A 13,221-nucleotide genomic window follows, 5' to 3' on the forward strand; every position below is an offset into this window, starting at 1 on the left:
CACGCTGGAGGCGGGGCAAGAAAGTTAGTGAGGAATTATATTAAGAGTGGATTTATGCCATGTGGAACTAACACAACCAAAGTAGTGTTCAGATGCAGAAGAGGAGGAAAAAAAGCAATTATCCAACCTTTATTGAATGACAGGTTGTAATACAGAAATGTAGAATATGTTTTGAAATAGCTATTGTTAGTTTATATTTATTAGACATTATATTGATAGGGCAGCACAGTGGGACGACTGGTTATCTGCCTCACAGTTCTGAGGACCGGGGTTCAAATCCCGGCCCCGGCTGTGTGGCGTTTGCATGTTCTCCCTGTGCCTGCGTGGGGTTTCTCCGGGCACTCCTGTTTCCTCCCACATCCCAAAAACATGCATGGTAAGTTGATTGGAAACTCTGAATTGCCCGTGAGTGCGAATGGTTGTTTGTTTCTATGTGCCCTGCGATTGGCTGGCGACTAGTTCAGAAGGTCCTGTCAGAAGGAGTCTCAACTCCAACCTCCGACAGAACTTTGCTCATGTACCGGAGGAGGCGGGGGACATCGAGTCCAAGTGGACCATGTCATGCGCCTCCATTGCTGAGGCGGCCGACCGGAGCTGTGGCCGTAAGGTGGCTGGTGCCTGTCGTGGCGGCAATCCCCGAACCCGTTGTTGGTGAGGGATGCCGTCAAGCTGGTGGCCTCAGTATTGCATCTCTGCTTTTTGCAGATGATGTGGTTCTGTTGGCTTCATCAAGCCGACAGCTTCAAGAAAGATTTTCTTTAGCTTTGTGGATGCTGTTTTTGTGTTAACAAAAAATGTTCATACAGGTAAATAGCGAATTTTCTTTCCTTCGCACACTGCGCTGGCTACTAAGAGTAAGCCATCACACTCCGCTCCTGAGAGTCCAAACATTTCAACATCAGCCTCAAAGCCACAGCAGTCCTCTTCCTCTCCCACACTCCACAAATTAAAACCCCACTGCGGTTCCCCACACATTTCACACTTACCATCATTTCCACATCGTCAAACTGAGATCCCAAACATCTCCCAAACTCTTCTCTAAACTTCTCCTGGTCTTTCTATTCATGATAGTGTCTGATCACCAATCTCAGATGTGCATGTCTCTCCCTTTCCACCGTCCTCCTCTTTAAGGTCGACATTCACAGTTTCATCATGTTCGGCCTCGCAGCCAAAAGACTGCCAATCGAACCAACCACCTATATTAGAACGGTCACAATCTTCCCAGTTACCCCATGAACCAATCTCGTCACTGAAGCTTTCAATTTCCCAATCATGTAACAATCTAGAATCCCCAAACCAATCCCTCTAACAGTCTCTCCTAGTTGAACATTTACTCCAATCTCCTTTATCACTGCTATCTTGCAGCACAAATCCATCTCCAGGAACCTTAAATCTATTACTGTCCAGCTCACCCATTTATAGCAAGTTCCCAATGAATGAATATGGAGCAAGCTCACATTTAACACATGAGCATAATACAGGCTTTAAGGTCTCCACACCTTTGACAAGTGTTCATTCACTCCCATTACATCGAATCAATGGTACCAAAGATCATGTAATTGCTGTCAAGATGGAAGACATATCAACAGGTATGTTACTTGTTTTACGCCCTGGGTACTCATGCATGCAAGAGTGTTTCTGCTGTGTGTGTGTCCTTTGTTTCCACGAGTTCGTACTAAATGATCTTAAAAGACCTCAATTATTCAGAATGTGCATAAACAAACCGAAAAAAAATGTGCTTGTTTTTTCCATAAAGATAGCGAAGATGAAATGTCAAGTGATAGCTTGGATTTGGCTTTATATGAAGAGGACTCCTCAGACCAAGAGTCTAATGAAGATGGACATCGTAGGGTTGGCATAGACGAAGAATCCAAACAGGTACCGAAACAAGTTTTTATGTTCACATTTTAGTAATTAATAAAATTATAGCAAAAGACAAATGCAGTACATGTGTCAAATTGCACACAACTTGACAGAGTTCCACCGTGCATAACATCAAATTGCCAGATCTGCGAGCAACCAAAGCCGAAATGCGCGTATGGTTTGCTTTCTCTTTGGCTTCTTTTTTTTGCAAAACTTGAGACGAGCCTCAACAAGGGGTGCCAGAGAAGAAGAATGTGAGATCACAAGAATATTATCAAGTACAAGTTATGTGAATGGTGGCACGGTGATGACTGTTTAGCACATCTGCATCACAGTTCTGAGGAACCGGGTTCAAATCCGGCCTGTGTGGAGTTTGCATGTAAAAAGGTGGAGAAAAATATCTTTGGTTGAGAGGCCTGGGCCAAACCAAATAAATGGTTAAAGAATTACTTCTTTTTTAAAAAAAAAATTTGAAACAGTTCTACTAACACTGACAGATGCAAAATAGCTAACTATTAAAAAAAAAAAAAAAACACAAAGCGCTCTCATTCAGAATATTGTATGTATTTGTTTGTAGTCATACATTTCCCCCAAATACATAGATTTTCCATGAAAAAATGCGTATTGTTTTTTTATACCAAACAAGCTACAGTTTTTGTTGTTGTGACTTTTGGCTTGTTCCAACTGGGCTCACCTCAGCGAGTCACTTGCATGATTTGCTTGGCACAGTTTTTATGCCAGATGCCCTTCCTGACGCAACTCACACTTTTTTCTTTTTCTGGACTTGGGTCTGGCAGTGGCTAAGTATTGGGGCACTGACCGTGAATCCAAACGGTGACCTCTGCACACTACTACTACCAGTGCTCAAAACAGATTGAAGTCATGACTGGTACATTCTAATTTTGTCCTCCTAGGAAATGGGGCAGTTATAATTGACACATGCCTTGCTTCCATCTTTGCTGTTGCTAAGCAAATGTTATTTGCGTAGGAACATTTGGCCATGCAAATGTGCCATGTAGCCAAGAAATTGAACTTGAGTGATTCTGCTGATCGACGTTTCTGCATCGGTTAATAGTTCATTTGTTTCTAAGCTAATTCACCAATTGGGTAAATACTGGTTCAGCAGAAAATGCACCCGTTGTGTGCTTTGATCCCTTGTCTATCATGTATGGTTCGGATAAGGCCCTTCACCTCTCTTCATATAATTCTTTTGGTAAATATTAGTTTGCCAATTGTTCTGTTTTGCTTAAAAAAAAAAAAAATCCATGGTTTTAGTAACAATTGTGTACACTTTTCACTGCTATGGTGACACACCTGTCCTCTTTCTCTTACTTTTAAGTTATTTCCCTGCTTATGTCATCCTGGCTGTAAAGACACATGCCTTGCTTCTGTCCTTCCTTCTTTCATTTTATTCCATCGACACTGTGTTAAAATGTTTTACCTGGCACGCTAATGCCCTTGATCTAATCAGAAAGTTGTGTTTTCGTGGTGTTGGAGGCAAGGCAAAACGTGGAGGACCCAAGTGCAGGCAAGGCAGGAGTGTGAGATTTACAAAAAAAATTATTTAATTTCAAAACCAAAAAAAAGCAGAACAAGGAATCTAACACTAAATAGACCAAGTTAAAAAAAATGTAAATTCAAAGTGACAAACACATGGAAACAAAATACTGACCATTAAGAAACACAATGGGATAAGGAAACGTGGGCTATGAAGACAGATGATGTTTGACAAAAAAAAAAAAAAAGAACAGGGAACTAAATACAAACAAATTGGTGAGACAACAAGGAACACCTGGACAAGACATGAGTGGCTAGAGGGAGCTTATTGGTTGACACAAGGTAGAGGGCTGACAAGAACAGGTGGAGACAATAACAAACTGATCAAACGAGATGTGAACATGTGCCACAGGAAAACTTGACAAAAGCTTGAAATAAACTAAACCTAATAAGAACCAAGTCAACAAAAACACAGACCATGACAATTTTCGCCCTTTGTCTCAGGAGGGCATCTTTCAGGGAAAAAGAGGAAAACCCTTCCTTCTATTTTTTAGATACTCACACGTGCTCCAGGGGTTAATATCCCCTGAACTGTGCCAAGGGCCAATCACCTCCATGCCACGCCGCCTTGATGCTGTTATTAATGCAAAAGGAGGCCCAACAAAGTACTGAGGGCATATTACTTTACTACACTTTTCAGAAGGCCAACATTTATGTGTTTAAGATAATTTTTTTGTTGGGCATGAAATAGTCTAATTTTGTGAAATACTGGATTTGTTCATTTTTTTTATTTCTGCCATAATCATCAACATTGAAACAAATGAAGGCTTGAAATATTTCACTTTGTTTGTGGTGAACAAATATAACATAAAAGTTTTACTTTTTGAAACAAATTATTGATATCGATCAAATATTTTGGCACATACCTGTATATCTCACCGTGGCATGTGTCTGGTTACCATAGGTGCTGCAAGCCCAGAATCATAGATCTGGTTCACACCAGTTTTCTCATCTGGATGAGTGTCCCCACCTGGATTTGTACCAGTCAGATAGTAAAGTATATGATGACCACATGAATACACCTCAAGCTTCACAAATTTGATCAGACTGGTATGTTTGCGTTTTATGATGTCATATTTTCATGAATTCTTTTCACTTCATTTTTTATCAATTTTTTTCACTTGTGTTTTTTTTATTAACCACATCCGAAATGTGCTGTTGGTGTTTTTGTGCTTCGAGAAATTAGATTTTGAAGATTGCCTCCCGTGTCCAACTTTTGCCTGAAGATGGTTTGCAATTTGCAAGCGTTTCTCATATCACAAAGGCCTCTTAATAGGATTTAGAACAAATATGTAAGAACGCAGAGCTTACAAGAGAGATGAAAATGAGTTTTAAACCCAGAGGAGGGATGCTTGTGTGCTAGAAAATGAGAGAAGAGGGACAATGCTTCTGGATCCAAGGGGTGATTTCTTGAGATGCCTCTCTTATTTTGAGCATATTTCTGCCTTTCTTGAATGCTGTTTAAAATGTGCTTTACGATCCCGACACAGTCTCCTTAGTTTGTGCATGTATGTGCATATTTTTGTCATCATTTACTACTACTGCTGATATTTGGGTACAACTGCTGAATCGCCTTGTAATAATCAGATTATATCAGGCCAGCATAAACATTTATTGAGCCACATGATGCTCATTATGGTTTATTCGCCTGCTCGAGGCAGTGATATTACCAGCATTTCTTAAATGTGGATACTGTTGTAATTCAATCTTTTTTTGTTTTCCTACATTGCATCCATAGCAAATGTCCTTGGGCTAAAATGTTCCCATCAAAATTCCAGCCCATCGAGGTTTTAAGTTGTGTAGGTGTCAAGCCTGTGTGGTTGACAGTGAGTTACTCCACAACAACCCTTGTCACAGCGGGCATTCAGCACCTCGTCAAATACAGCACTGTCTATGCCACAATCGTTAAAGCTCCAACTTTAATAAGCGGGAAAGGGCTCGAGATGGGTGGGAGTGGGGTTTGTCTGGGGCCAGGAGGTTGGACAGGGAATCACCTTGACAACACTCCACACCCATTTAAGCCCCTCTATCCCTCCATCTGCCCCCCGCTCATTTTGTTTTTTTTTCACAGCAAGGCTGAGATCAACAGGTTTTATTCATTCCGTGCTCCTTCAGGCAGTCAGTCAGAAAATGAAGTTGTTAGTATGCACTTTGTCAGCCATACATTCACTCAGACAGACACAAAATATCACTTTAAATATGTCACTGAATTTGAGTGACAATTGATTTGAACAAATTATTTAATCGATTAACTAAAACAGAAGGACTAAGAGAACCAGCATGATGTGCAAAACGTGGGTGACATCCTTGTGGTAAAGATACTCTGTCATGCATGTTACAATTAATTAATTATTATAACTGTACAGACTAATCAGTACTTTAGGCCCGTCTTAAATTGGATGAAACCATTTCGCTTGTGGGACTGCCCGTGATTTAAAAAAAAAAAAAAGTGTAGCTGGATCACTTTAAAAATGTGAAAACAACGCTCAACCACAACCCCAGCACGGGGCCTATCCCATCTGTACGTTGGTCGAAAGGCAGTGTTCACACCGGACTGCTCGCCAGTCAATCACAGGGGACATACTGTATAAACAGCCATTAAGACTCACATTTACACCTATGGGCAGTTTTAGTCCTCAATTAATCTGACAGGATGTTTGAGTATCTGGATAAAATCCATGCAAGTATGTTGAGAACATGCAAACCCAGCAAAGGAGCACCTGAGCCAACATTCAAACCCAGAACCTTCTCGACTGTGAGGCAAACATGCTCACCACTCTTAATTCGTCCTCTTTTACATTATAAAATCATTATATTCAGATCAAGTACAAATCACCAATTGCAGTTTTACTGTATCCTAAAAATGTCTACACCTACGTTTCATAAGTGTTCAGCATATTAAAATTATATTAGTGTGGAACTGTGTCAAAATAATATACGGCTTCTCTGTTCTCAACCCACAGGATTATCCTCTTTTCTCTCTTTACTCAATTTAGACAGCCGTATATAAATAAGCCATTATTTTCTGTGCACTTTTCCTTTTGACTTCGCCGTTATTCCCACTTTGGAAAATTATGTTCATGTTCCAAAACACAGAAATGTGTCTTAAGTGCATAGTAATGGCGTCCAGCTCCACTCAATTAGGCTACTAAGAATTCTGCCAACAGGGGGGAGCAGAGAGCATTTTTGCCACCACTGTTGGTTTTTCATGATCCCTTGGCAGGCTGTCAAATTACTGAAACCTATTTCCAATAACACCAATAACACTTGGCAAGACAAATGTAAACATGAAGCACACAAGCGGTTTTAACTTCTCACTTGCTTTGGGAATAAGAACTTTTAATGGAGCCCTTTTGGAAAGATAAGATTTGTATCTGGTTTTACACTCTAATTGTGTCACTGAGCTAAATTAGTGGCCAATATCTCGTTCGCCATGTCTCCTTTGCAACTGATTGCATCTATCGGTATGTGCCAGTGCATTTCCCCATCCCCCTGTGTCGCTTAGTTGGACTGCGCAGGTGGTGCTGAAGCACTAAGTGGAGGTTCTGTGCCAATTGAAAGGCAGAAGCGGGCACTGGAGGGGGTAAGAAGCAGGAAGAATGAACACTGAGCTGAATCATCACACATACACGCTCCCATCGTTTCTGAGGAGGGCAGAAGGAACAGTTCAGAATCGATTCAAAATGGACACTAACTTGCACTGACTGACATAGCCTACTAAGTGGTTGGTGTACTACCATTTTAGTCATGTAAAAACACAATTGTAAAGTCTGTAAATATGCATTTCTACACACCACGTAGCACCTGCTCAGCCTACCATAGGTCTGCTCGCTGTTCATGCTTTTCCATTAGCAAAATGACCACCAAAATGTTAGCTTACCCTGTTGCTGTGTCTGAAGTATTTACTCCACAATCTCCACTTTGCAGCAAAGGTACTTACATTTATTTACTTGCTGCCTTCAGTCTCCTCTTCTGGAATAAAAGGTTTCTTCTTGTTGTGGCCAAGTGCCACATGCTGAGATGTAATTGCATTCCATTGTTGTTAGTATTCAGTCAAAAATCCCCCTCATGTAGCGGTAACTACTACTTTGTTGTTGACCAGATATCCATGACAAAAGCATTTGCTATGCTGTGACATTTTTGCTGCACTTTTGTTTTCCGCTTTCTTGTTGGTGTTTTTCTCACCATGATTAGCGTGTAATCCATTACATCGTCACCCTCACCCATCTCCACACTTCTTTACCATTACAGAAGTCAAGTTTGTAAGGGGGAGGGGGTAACCCCGCTTTGTTGTGCTTCATCAATCTCGCTCTTGGTCTGCGCTGTTGATTGTGTAATGGATCATTAGCCAGTTGAAGGACTTTTGCTTTGACAGCTTGCTGTTGGCAAAGAGGCCTTAATGTGCTGCTTAATGTGAGTTGGAAAAACTGTGCGTGTGTGCTGCAGTTGTTGCTGTTTAGTGTGTACGCATGTAGCAGGCATAATCGGCGCTGGAGGCCTTAAACTGAGCAGAGCACTGTGAATATCACACTGAGATTTGTAATACCAGATTAACACAAACCACACTCCTAAATAGCTCCTGACATCTTTCAAACACCCACACACATACACACAGTAACACACACACACACACTCAAAATGATAATACTTCAGTATCACTGTACAGATCGCATCTGTGTTTCAATTTTTTAGCATTTTTTGTTGGGGGGTTTATAACAGAAGCTAAGCCTCTAATTTTATGTAACTAGTATACAATTGATGCTCTTTAAAGTACAGTGTCATACGATTCAACAATTGTCCTGGGAAAATGATCAGGATTAAAATGATTTATTGTGCTTTTTTTTTGTGCTTTTTTTTTGTGTGACAATTGTTAAAGAGGGGGGAAACCCTTAACTGGGTCTCGGGAACAACAAATAGAAGTTATATCATTTATTTTGTTGTTATTTTGTATTTTTATTTTTTTATTCATTTGTGACAAGTGTTCATAATATCAACAGTGGTTAAATTACTTCTTTCACTTGTTGGACATTGATGAACGCCCGCTGCTGTGATAACCAAAACATTTCGTTTACAATTAAAAGGTTTTATAATGGAAACAGTGTGACCAAGGAGCAAATTATTTTTCTGTTGCGAGGAATTGTTACTACTGTACACAAATACAATAGTATATAAATATAATACAATATAATAGTGTATAAATATGTACTTTTTTGGTCCATCCTTTTTTAATGATGCTGCTCACCATGCCTTTTAAATTGCCCCTTCCTTCATTGATTGAATGATTGACGGTTGAGACACGTGATTGATGTGATCATAATGCCCAAGATGTAAACCAATCATTGTGATTGCCGTACAAGCAATTAAAAGCTGTGGTGACATATGTGCGTCGTGTAATGTTGCATGATGCCACGGCTGCCACTGCTATAAGATGTAGATGGAGGAGTGGCAAAAAGTAGGAGCAATACTTTTTTTGGGGGGGGGCATCTACTTTCAAGTCAGACCACTTTTCTTTTTTCCATTTCTCCTACTACCCTCCCTGTTAAACCCACCCCAGCAGTGACCTCCTGTCACTTGCTGCATTTTTGTTTGTTTGTGACACTCTGTGATTGGCTGGCGACCAGTTGAGGGTGTACCCAGCTTCTCACCCGAAGATAGCTGGCATAGGCTCCAGCACGCCCGTGACCCTTGTGAGGATAAAGCGGTGCAGAAAATGGATGGATTGATGTTGTGACACTGTTGAGGCCACAAAACAATATGCCCTTCCTGGCTTCTACTTCACTGATAAGCACCTTGGTCTCTGAAAAAGAGACCTTCCTTGTGGTTTTGCTCATTGCTATGATTCACCTGTCTGTCATCTACTGTTTGTCCGTGTGATTTGTTGCATTGGACATATATGGTTGAATTTGTGTGAGTAGCGAGCAGGATCCACTTGCATTCTAAGTTGACTGTGACTTGATCGATACAATTTCTTGCTGGTGTGCGTACACATGGTTCGATAGGTCTGATTAATTTTTCCCGTACGCAGTTTTGGGCGTAGACATTTAGTGAGAATCCTGCGGACTTTGATAAGTGAGGCTTTATCTATGCAGTGTTTCTCTTGCATTTAAATATGAAAAGTAGCGACATTCAGATGAACCAACCAAGGTGAGACCTGAGACAGGAGTACAGTTGACAGAAAGATAAATGGTGATCAAGGTTTAACTTTGTGTGTGTGTGTGTGTGCGTGCGTGCGCACTGCATTTAAAGTGTGTGAGGGACAGTGTGTGTAGACTTTTGGCTTTGATGCCAATGTCGCCGGAAGAGGGACACCCAGCACTCATCAGTTTCTTCTTAATAAGGTTAAGGTGGCACTGTATCAGGTCATGTTGCTCATACATACAAACATTCTCTATCAGTATCATAAACACACACTTGTCAGCACTGAGGTTACCTTCGCAGGTGATAAATTAGTTTAGAGGATAGGACAAAGCGCTCGTGCCAATGGCAGCTGCTACCCCCTCTGTGTAGGTACTTGCAAGAGTGCAGAAAGATAAACACCAGGCACTGAAACTAGTTTGTCATCTCAGTAGCAAATTATTCATGCACTCTCTCTCATCCTCTCTTTTTTGATCTCGCTGTGTGTGTGTGTGTGTGCGTGAGTGTTTGCTGCTATTTAGCATTAGTCCTACAAGCTAGTGCTTGTAGGATCGTGGCTACCCGTGTCCTCAGCTGAGTTCACCAGCACCACCTCATCTTTCACCGATGTGCCTTTGAGGATCACACAATAAACCAATTGCCAAGTTGATAAATCATGTGTGCGTTTACATTCACATTTACTTTCACAGCCAAAAGTGGATTAATTTTGAAGATATGATGAAATTCCTGCCTCGTGTGTATGAAAGAAATGTGGGTATTATTGCCAGTTTTAATCACCTATGGCGACTAGAAGTCTGGTAAATCAGCTGCAGTCACCACAAATGTGACTGTGAAAAGGCAGGCAATAAGGAGGAGACAGAGGAGGAAGATCTTTGTCAGTGTCCACTGAGTTTATCACTTTATCACAAGAAGAGGGAAGAGAGACTTTATTAAACTGCTAGGCCCAGTTTAAAACACCACTTTGGATATGTCCATGCACTCTTGTCCACTTATATTCACACTCACTCTAGCATTTATGTGTAATTTCATTCAATATGCACTGCCAATGAATTTATTTTATTATTTATTTAGTCAAACGTTTGACTGGCACTCTGGATGCATGTACTTAAGAAATCGAGAATGTAAAGCAAATGTTCCCTTGTGGGATGACGAAAGGGATTTCTTCCTGTTGAAAATGCCTTTTCTCAATCAAAGGTTGTCATCTTCTTGTGACAAATAGCCTAATGCGCCATCTCTGGTTCACTTTTTAGCATAGTCAAATACCCAATAGCCTTTGGTTGTGTAAGGATTCACACAGCTGCCTTTTGAGACATTTTGGCTAGGCTTGGTCCTCGAGCAATGTCACGTTTGGCTGGTAATCTGTCCGGGGTGAAGTCTGCCTCTCACACAAAGTAAGCTGGTATAGACTTAGTCTTCCCAGCTTTTCCTTATTTGGGGTTCCCATTTTGGATGAAGTTTTGGTGTAGTTTTTATGGACAGATGCCCTTCATGACTCGAACTCTCCCTATTTATCTGGGCTTGGGACCTGCACTGAATTGGACTGACTTGCCCCCCAGAGAGCTCTAAAAGGCTAAGCAGAATGGAAATGAATTGCTGGATACATAGAAACATCCACAAAACAGCTCAACATAAAATATTGATTGTGAAAGTTAACTCAAGAGTTTCTCGAAGATTTGTTGAAGTGTACTCATTTATGTTGAGCACTGTAGAAATGTATTCCATCCATCGGTCCTTCCCTTTTATTTTTGTAGGTCTACTGCTTATTCTGGGGTGAGAACCATTCCCAGCTGACAAAAGGGTAAAAGGCAGATGACAGGACTGGTTGCCAATCAGTGACAGGGTGATGGTGAGGATGATGGTGAAGAGGGCTTTGAGTGGAAATGGAATGCACACCATCTGTTGAATGTCAGCTGTGTAAATCAGTACACCACAGTAGCTCTATAAATGTGTGTGAATATAATAACAAAAATGATGCTGATGAGGATGTGAGAGGTTGCAAACAATAAATTGATGCCAGTTTGACATAGTGTCAGTCAACTATTGTGTGCTGGTATTTGTGCATGTGTCAGTAAAAGAGTAATGCCCATGCCCTGCCCATCTTGAAACCTTAACTATCCTATTTTGCTGCAATGTCATTAACCCTTGACCCTCAGAACCAAACATCTCGAGGGAGTCATGCAAACACCATAAGATACTGTACATAAGGTTCATGCCTGTAGAAAAATGCTTTCAACATCACCACTGAATGAGAGAACTCCAAATGTGGTTGCCAGATCGGATGGGCACTGGCCGTCTATTTATATTCCACAGTCTGCTGTAGGACCGATGCCTCGTTACCAGAGGCAGAGAATTTGTGTTGTCTGCCTCAACTTCAAATGAATATCACCAAGGAAGTTGTAAATAGTAAAAGAAGATAATGAGATATGTTGTCTTCCTGCCACATTCTTGAATACAGCACAACACTCAGACAGAAACAGTATAGTAATATTGTATGTCAGTATGGCCGCGACAGAAAGTTGAACACTGCTGTAGCAATGGAGGGAGGGCAATTCCTGAAAAGGTGACAAGAGGGTGTAAATGCCCTTGTATTTACAGCAGCAGCAACGGGTGAGAATGTGATCCAGTTCCAGAACAGTGTTTTCCTCTCTGCCTTCCCTATACGTGTACAGATTTCTCAGCTGTCCAATTCCTCAACATTTCTTGCACTGATTAGCAACTACCTACCTGATTACATTTCTTTCTTCCTCTTTAGTCCTGCGATTATTATTATTTTTTTCATTCTCATTTAATCCCTCTATGTCCCAGCAGTTTGGCTGCTTGTCCCGGTGCCCTGGGTAAGCAACCCAGGACCGACTGACAAATCAATACGTCACTGTAATCGAGTCTGTCGGGTGTTCCATGTGTTTAATGAAAGCCCCTCCTTCTCTTTCCCCTCTTTGCACATGGGCTTTAGCCAAGTCCAGTTTAATGCTAATGGAGCAAAGGCATGCATGTGCAACAAAGCGCTATCTTTGGATGGGGGAGAGGGAGGAGTGGCTGCCTGGCTGGCTGGTGAAGTACCGTATTTCCACGACCATAGGGCGCACTTAAAAGTCTTACATTTTCTCCAAAATGGACGGGGCGCCTTATAATGCGGCGCGCCTTATGTGTGCACCGTGTTCCAAAATCTGTAAATGTTGTTGTGTGACTTTGATGAGCGCTCCGCTTGACTGACTGGGAGCATTTCCTGCCGACACGCTGCTTTTATAGAGGAAAGGCGGACGTTAAAGGGGGAAGGGTGCGCGTGAAAGAGGACGCTAAAGGCACGCCCCCCAGTAGGTATATAGCACAGGTATGTGCATTGTGCAAAACAACATCGGTTTAGCACCTACGAAGAGACACGCTTACGAAGCACAGTTTAAACTGCAAGCTATCAGTTACGCGGAGGAACAGAGGAATCGAGCAGCATCGAGAGAATCAAGATGAACTAATCCATGGTTCGCAAGTGGAGGAAGCAGGAAAACGAGCTTTGCCAAGTCAAGACGAAGCGCCGGGCGAGTTACGCCACCATATGTGAATGGATTGTGGATGCCTGGGCTAAGGTATCTTCTTTGACTGTTGTCCGAGCTTTCGCAAAAGCCGGCATCATTGCTGAACAACCCCCCGGCAACGAGACTGACTCTGACA

The sequence above is a fragment of the Phycodurus eques genome, chromosome 7 (genome assembly GCF_024500275.1).
Source record: "Phycodurus eques isolate BA_2022a chromosome 7, UOR_Pequ_1.1, whole genome shotgun sequence".
In the NCBI taxonomy this organism is placed as follows: Eukaryota; Metazoa; Chordata; class Actinopteri; order Syngnathiformes; family Syngnathidae; genus Phycodurus; species Phycodurus eques.